At 47.0% G+C, this 7,944-nt stretch overlaps 1 pseudogene; it reads left to right on the top strand.

Moving 5' to 3' along the window:
* The first annotated feature begins 2,866 nt into the window (after nt 1-2,866).
* LOC100428877 (protein Wiz pseudogene) lies at nt 2,867-5,826 on the top strand (annotated as a pseudogene).
* Nucleotides 5,827-7,944: the final 2,118 nt, after the last annotated feature.

The following is a 7,944-nucleotide window of genomic DNA, read 5'->3' as shown; positions in this document are numbered from 1 at the left end:
GCAACTACCATTCTATCCTCTGATTTCCTGAGTGTGACTATTCTGGATGCTATTACCTGCATAACAGATGGGTTCGACCTCTTGGTGAGTGACAGTCCAATGACCACAACCTTTATGTCCTTAAGTATTTTGTCTGCATTATTAAGAAATGCATGTGCCTAGAAAATACTTAAGAAATCATTGTCTATCATAAAGAATTCTCTAAGAGAAGCCTAGCACTCTCTTTGTGCAACCAGAATTTTTATTACTGATTCAAGCTTCTTATTCATTATTGGTTTGTTTAGGTTTTTCATTTCTTCATAGCTCAATTGGGTAGATTGCATGTGTGTAGAAATTTATCAATTTCTTTTAGGTTATCTAATGTGGGGTGTAAAATGGTTCATAATGTTCAACCATTATACAACCATAGTTTATTTAACTCCCTTTTCTAGGTAAGAAAATATTTTCCCTTTTCTCCGACTGTCATGAGTTTTGTCTTTAGACTCTGAGCCATAAAATTTAGCAACTTGCTTTGAAAACATACCACATTTTGTGTGTGAGAGAGACACATTCAAATTGCTTTTTAGTCATGATCTCACAGGCAGTAACACCAGCTCCATGAGATGAGCCAAGAAACAAATTATCTCTATTTTTAAAAGGCCAATAAAAAAAGGGTTAAGTATCTGATTATAGAACTGGAAACAAGCTTAGCTGCTGGAGTCAGCTTGGTGCACGTAAGAGTAACCACCAAATGGCTTCATGGTGAGTGCAAATTGAAGTTTATTGATACTTGATGTAACTTGACTTGTTAGAGTCTTAGTTTACTCATAAGCAATGAGCTTAGAAATGAAAGGGAGAATTGAAGAGACTGGCAATGTATGCAGTTTATTTTTATTTTCTTTGTAAGCTTTTCTTCTGATTTGTGCTTTTTTATAAACAAGAATCTCAAGTTGATGTTCAATATCAAAGAAATATCCATAATATGTTTGGCAGAAATGCTTACCATGTAAAAGTGCTTTCACATCATATATTATTTGGTATTCTACCTTTTCTCATATTCTTCTGTCATTTTGTTTATAGGTCATCTCATATAATATCTACTGATGAATATATATCTCAACCTCAGTTCTATTTCCTGAATTCCAGACCCACATGTAGAACTGCTTATGCACTTTTTGGATGACTATTAGGTCTCTCAAAACTAGCATATTCAATACTCAGTTACCGACATTTCTTCCATCTTAATTTTGCCTCTCCTACATGACTATATGACTTCTTCATACAGTTAATTGTAATTGTGTTCTTTCTGTTGCTCAGGTCAGAATCTTGGAGTCATTCTTAATACCTCTTATTCAGACCTAAAATTGTGTCTTTGACTGAATTCTACCATCTCTACCTTTAAAATCTATGTGTATTTCAATACTTTCACCATCTCCAACACCTCATTAGTTCAAATCACCAAGATTCTTGCCTTAGAAATTATAATAGCCTCTTAACTGGGTTTCCTGGTTCAATTTTGCCTCCAAAACCTATTCCGTACATAGTAGCCAGAGTCATTCGGTTAAAATGTGACAGCATATTATCACTTCACTTAAACCTTTCAGTGCCTTCCTCCTCCCTTAAAGTTCAAGTTAAAATCATTACATGATTTACAAGACTCACTGATCTGGCTTCATTACTATTCCTCTGAATTTTCTCCTCCTGCATTCCCTTCAACTCATTCTTTCTGCTGACACTGGAATCCTTTATACATCATCAGACAAACTCCTGCTTCGGGGTCTTTGCCTTGAAGGGTTCAATCTGCCGAGAATAATATCTTACAGATACTTACATAACTTCATCCCTCACATCCTTCAGGTCCTTACTACTTACTTGTGGCCTTCCCAATTATCTGCTTAAACTTAGAAGTCTTATGGCAACACACCCACCCCTCTTCCCTGCTCTATTTTTCCCCTTAGCTCTTATTACTATTTATGATACTTAACATGCATTTTTGAAAATTTTATTGCACACTATAATTTAAGCACTATGAGAATAGGCAGATTGTTTTGTTAATGATTTGGTACATAGTAACCACTAAATAATAATTTATTGAATTAATGAAGGGCTATATATTTTACCTTAATAGAATGACTTAGAATTTTGCAACATGAACTAATCGGATTTTAAGAAATCCCATCATGGAAGAATGTTTGCTGTCATAGCATAGACTTATAAAAAATCTATGCCTATCTCATCTATTAGGTAGAGCCTCATAAAAAATCCAATATGTAATACTTGTGTTTATCGATTTTTTAAAAGAAAATTGGTAACTTATTTTTGTTCTCAATGCTGACTGCCTTTCTCCTTTGACTTCCTGATAGTTTATAAATATGATTTCAAAATTCTTAAATCTAAAAAGAAAATGGTTACTGGTTACTTTAATTAAAGAAAAAAAAATTGTCAATTACGCAGACATTAATTACTTTGGGATCAACTGCCCCTCTGTCTGCTGAAGATTTTGAAATACTGGGTCAAGTTCTCGGTTTTCCCCTTTCATCATTGTAATTCCTTTTAAAGTGGCTTTCCCCTGAGCCAAGCTAACATTGAACAAAACTCTAAAGCTTGTCTCTTTTCAAAAAGAAAAAAAAATAAAAATTAAAAAGAAAAGAAGAAAATCATTGTATTAATGCCTCTGTTCTAGTGTGAACAATAATTAGCAGCGAGTTTCACATTTTTAAAACAAAATCTAATTAGTTACGAAGAACACCCAACTCCCCTCTATTATTTTTCTTCTACCTTAATAATTGGCTGGCCTCATATTATTTACCTATTTCTACAAAAACAAAAATTAAACGAACAAAAAACACTCTCAGAGATGCTCAAAGAAAAGGAAGACGCAGCCAAGATGGCCGCCTCCACCACCCAGTGCCCAGGGAAAAAAGCGGGGAGCAAGTCGGCGGGGCGGCGCGCGGAGTTGTCCGGGAGCGCGCGCCGGCCTGGGCGCCCCACCGCAGGGCTCCCCAGCCCCGGCACTGCAGCACCGCCCGCGCCGCCGCCGCCGCCGCCGCCGCCGCCGCCGCCGCCGCCGCCGCCACCGCCACCGCCACCGCCACCGCCGCCGCGGGACGAGCCCAGGGACTGGCCGAAGGCCGGGCGGGAGCCAGGGCCCGGGCTCTTGTCCGCGCTGGGCCTGGGTTCTGAGGAAAACGCAGTAGTGGCCATGGACCTGAGTTCTCCCTCGCTCTCTAAGAAGACCCTGCCTGTCCCTGGGGCCCTGGAGCAGGTGACCAGTTGGCTGAGCAGCAAAGTGGCTCTGGAGGTTCCTCATGGCAGCAAACAGGAGCTGCAGGACCTCAGATCCCAGAGCCTGACCACCGGCGAGGTCTGCGGCGCCTGCTTTGAGACCTGAAAGGGCCTGTCCAGCCACGCACGACCCCGCCTGCAGTAGCTGGTAGTGGCAGAGTCCGAGAGGCGCGTTGCACCCATCAACCTCCTCTAGGAGCTTATGAAGCAGAAGGGCCTGCCGGACGCCCACCTTGGGCTGACCCCGGGCCTGGCTAAGAAGTCCAGCTGGCTGAAGGAGGTGGTCTCCGGGGACCCCGTCCCAGCTTACTTACCCTGGCCAACTCCTTGGATGCCCCTGCTGTCAACAAAGCCATTAAGTTGCATCTCGGATTCTCGACCAAGGGCCTGGGCCGCCCCCACCTCCCCAGCTCTCTGCTCCTCAAAAAGACACCACTGGCCCTGGCGGGCTCCTCTACCCCTAAGAATCCTGAGGACAAGAGCCCCGAGCTGTCCCTGAGCTGGCCTCCCAAAAGGCACAGTGACCTCAGTCCGAGGCCCTTGAACCTCACCTCAGGCCCAGAGCCAGCACCAGACGTCCGCTGCTGTGAGTTCTGTGGTGAGTTCTTCTAGAACCGCAAGGGCTACTGGAGCCACACGGGCTCCCACCTGAGGCAAATGGGCGTGACTGAAGGGTACGTCAACGGCTCGCCCATCGACAGGCTGCGGGGGAGCTCCTGAAGAGACAGACCCAGTCTCGCCCTGGCAGACCTCCCAACCAGCCAGGGCCAAGTCCAAAAGCTCTGGCCAAGATGATGGGCGGCACAGGTCCTGGCAGCTCACCGGAAACCCACAGCCCCTCGGACCTTCACATCTCACCCTTGGCCAAGAAGTTGCCACCGCCACCAGGCAGCCCCCTGGGCTACTCACCAACTGCCTCTACTCCTCCCACGGCCCGGAAGATGTTCCCAGGTCTGACTGCACCCTCCCTGCCCAAGAAGCTGAAGTCTGAACAAATACGGGTGATCAAGCAGGAGATGCTGCCGGGGGCCTTTCATGGGGAGCTACACCTGTCTGAGGGTCCCTGGGAGGCGCCACGGGAAGACATGATACCTCTGAACCTGTCTTCCCGGGCAGAGCCGGTGCGCGACATCGCTATAAGTTCTGCGGCGGGTTCTTTGAGAAGCGCAAGGGCCTATCTAGTCACGCGTGCTCCCACCTGCTGCAGATGGGTGTGACCGAGTGGTCAGTCCATGGTTCGTCCATTGACACTGCGAGAGATCCTCTAGAAGTCCAAGCCGTGCCTCATCAGGAAGGAATCAATCACTGGCTGGAGACCTGGTCCCTGCCTTGGCTGAGGATGGGCCTCCCACTGTGGCCCCTGGGCCCGTGCAGTCCCCACTGCTGCTATCGTCTGGCCGGTCAGGCAAACCAGGCACAGGGCCGGCCCAGGTTTCCTTGTGAGCTCAGCCTGACTCCCATCTCTGGGGCCAAGCCCTGAGCCACTGGCTACCTGGGCTCAGTGGCAGCCAAGCTGCCCCTGCAGGAGGACCGCCTCCTCCCCAGCAGAGGTCAAGGCCAAGACCTACATCCAGACTGAACCGCCCTTCAAGACAAAGACCATTCACAAGAAGACCTCCCACTCCTCCACCGAGGCCTGCTGCGAGCTGTGTGGACTTTACTTTGAAAACCGCAAGGCTCTGGCCAGCCACGCACGAGAACACCTGTGGCAGTTCAACGTGACTGAGTGGCGCATCAGTGGTTCGCCCATCGAGACACTGAGCGAGTGGATCAAGCACCAATCCCAAAAGGTGGGCGCCCACCGCAGTTATACATCCAGGGCAGCTGCCCCTTCACCAAGAAGTACCGCAGTGCCAGCCATGGCCATGACAATGACAAGCGGCCGTCCCTGAGCTGGCACCCAGGCGCCTGGCCGTGGTAGGCTGCAGTGCTGGGGGCCTGGGAACCAGAGCTTGAGGCTGGCCGGGCAGCCCACAGTGGTGAGCAGCCTCTGGCAGCCAGGCCGCTGGACACCGTAAAGGCTGAAGCGCACCAGCGGCAGAACATCAACAAATTCGAATGCCGACAAGCACGTCCTCCAGATGCCTCCACAGCCGGGGGAGGTGAGGAGACTGATGACCTACAGCAGAAGCTGGAGGAGGTGAGGCAACCCCACCCCGAGTCCGGCCGGTCCCCTCCCTGGTGACCCTGACATCACTTGTCAAGTTCGTGGGCAACATCTACACTTGTCCTCAAATGCAAGTTCTGCGAAATGAAATTCCAGGGCTCCCTCTCTATCCAGGAAGAGTAGGTGTGGCACTTACAGCTGCACATCCTGGAGATGAACTTCTCCAAAGTGGACCCACAGCCTAAGGAGTCCCAGGCCCTGCAGGCACAGACAGTGGCGGCAGAGGCTTCCTAACACAAAAGCATTCCAGATCCCCTCTCATGCCACCTGTGTCTCCTCTTCTTCCTCTGTATCCTCGTCCCTCATCCTCTTTCTTTCCATTTCCGTAGGAGCAAGCCAAAACCTCAAACCGGCGCCCCTTGGGGTCTGGGCACTCTACAGCCAGGGCGCCGGGAGCAAGCTAGCAGCCCTTCCCCCAGTCCGAAGACTCTGGGACCACAGGGTGTCTTCCTTCAGCCTATGCCCACCTGGTCCAGCAGGGGCAGCAGCCAGGTCTCGGGTGGCAGCCGATCTGGTCGCAGGGGAAGACAGCACTCCCCATTCTAGCAGCCAGTCAGGGCGATGTCTGCCATCCGTGGCCATTTGCAAAGACCCCAAACACCCCTGTTCTGGTTCCCTCTCGCCCCCATGAATATCCTCTCACACGCTTGTACATGCGAACACACACGCACCTTGTGAGACCTGGGATCTGCCCCAGATCCCCAGTTCCAGGGTCGAACGACCACATCATGCCACGGTGCTTGCTCAGGGGAAGCCATGCTCCCTCTTTGTGGCCAGCTGGAGCCTGGGAGCCCCCCACTGAGCCCCCAATGCCACGGAAATCCTTATTGGCTGCCCCCCAGAGGGGCCTTCCCAACTGGGAAGAGCCTAGAGCTGACAGCTGACTCCTGCCATGTCAAGACCCCTAAAGAGCCTCATGGGCTTTGGGACCCTGGAGGGTGAGAAGGCGGGGTGGGACTCTTCCTCCCCCACCCCTGACCCCTCCCCCTTTTCACTGTTGCTTTCTATGTATAGCTCCCTACGCTTTTCAGTTTTTTAAAAACGCGTTTTGTGTAGAAAATAAGGAACGTGGATCTTTTTATTTTGCAATCTTGGACCAGCTAGAAGCCTTTGACCTTTTAAAAGCTTAAAAGCTTTTAAATCAACATTAAAAGCTGATTGACCTTTTAACTTTTTTCAGTGACCACATTTTAGTTATCGATGTACCTAGAAGTATGTAAGTTAGATTAAATTTCTCTTCTGGAAAAGTCCCGGGGCGAATGAAAAAGGAAGGAAGCGAGGACTCCCTCTCGAAGTAGTCAATGAGGTATAGGAAGGGGGAAAAAATGGCCACGGAATCTGTGGATCCAAGTTCGAGTCAGATGCTGTGACAGGAATGCGAAGCTGAAATGGCAACTTGGATGTGGTCAAAATTGTATTAATTCTTTTCCAAAACAACACTCGTGTAAGATAAGATTATCTTATTCCCATTTTACAGATAAATAACCTAAGTTGCTCATGCAAGAAAATGAATCTATTATATACGTTTACATATTTGTGTACACACATATACAAATATGGACATACACCTTCATATATATTACATGAATAAATATATATATTATATTTATAAAATTTTCCCTTGTGACAAGAATGATTTAAGTTTGTTTTAACATCTTTAAGATAGTAAGCAAAAGAAGTGAAATTGATACTTAGTGTTGACAACATAGATGTATGACTGGATGCCCAACAAAGCAGTGAAAAAATTATCTTTAATTTTCTACTGACTGCTTAAAATGATGAAACCAACTCATGGGTTAAATACCATTAAATGTTAAACCAATGCATGAATCAAGTGGAACAATTCCTGAAATGTCCATTAGGCAGTAATTCTGGTGAAGAACTCCATATTATCCAAGGTTTATATAGTGTGTATTTTACGTTGTTAGTCTTACCACCCACAAAGGAGATTTTAATATTAGAATTAGGAGTCTGAACTTGAGTTCAGATTTTTTAAAAAATGTTTTATTTGTCTTACTTTAAGTTCTGGGATACATGTGCAGAATGTGCAGGTTTGTTATATAGGTATACATGTGCCATGGTGGTTTGATGCACCTATCAACCTGTCATCTAGGGTTTAAGCCCCACATGCATTAGGTATTTGTCCTAATGCTCTCCCTCCCTTTGCCCCCTATCCCGGACAGGCCCTGGTGTGTGTTGTTCCCCTCCCTGTGTCCATGAATTCTTATTGTTCAACTCCCACTTATGAGTGAGAACATGCAGTGTTTGGCTTTCTGTTCCTGTGATAGTTTGCTGAGGATGATGGCTTCCAGCTTCATCCATGTCCCTGGAAAGGACATGACGTCATTCTTTTTATGGCTGCATAGTATTCTATGATGTATATGTACCACATTTTCTTTATCAAGTCCATCATGGATGGGCATTTGGATTGCTTCCATGTCTTTGCTACTATAAATAGTGTTGGAGTAAACATATGTGTCTTTATAGTAGAATGATTTATATTCCTTTGGGTA

Source organism: Macaca mulatta, chromosome 14, assembly GCF_049350105.2.
Source record: "Macaca mulatta isolate MMU2019108-1 chromosome 14, T2T-MMU8v2.0, whole genome shotgun sequence".
NCBI lineage: Eukaryota > Metazoa > Chordata > Mammalia > Primates > Cercopithecidae > Macaca > Macaca mulatta.
This window is presented reverse-complemented; position numbering and strand designations above follow the sequence as displayed.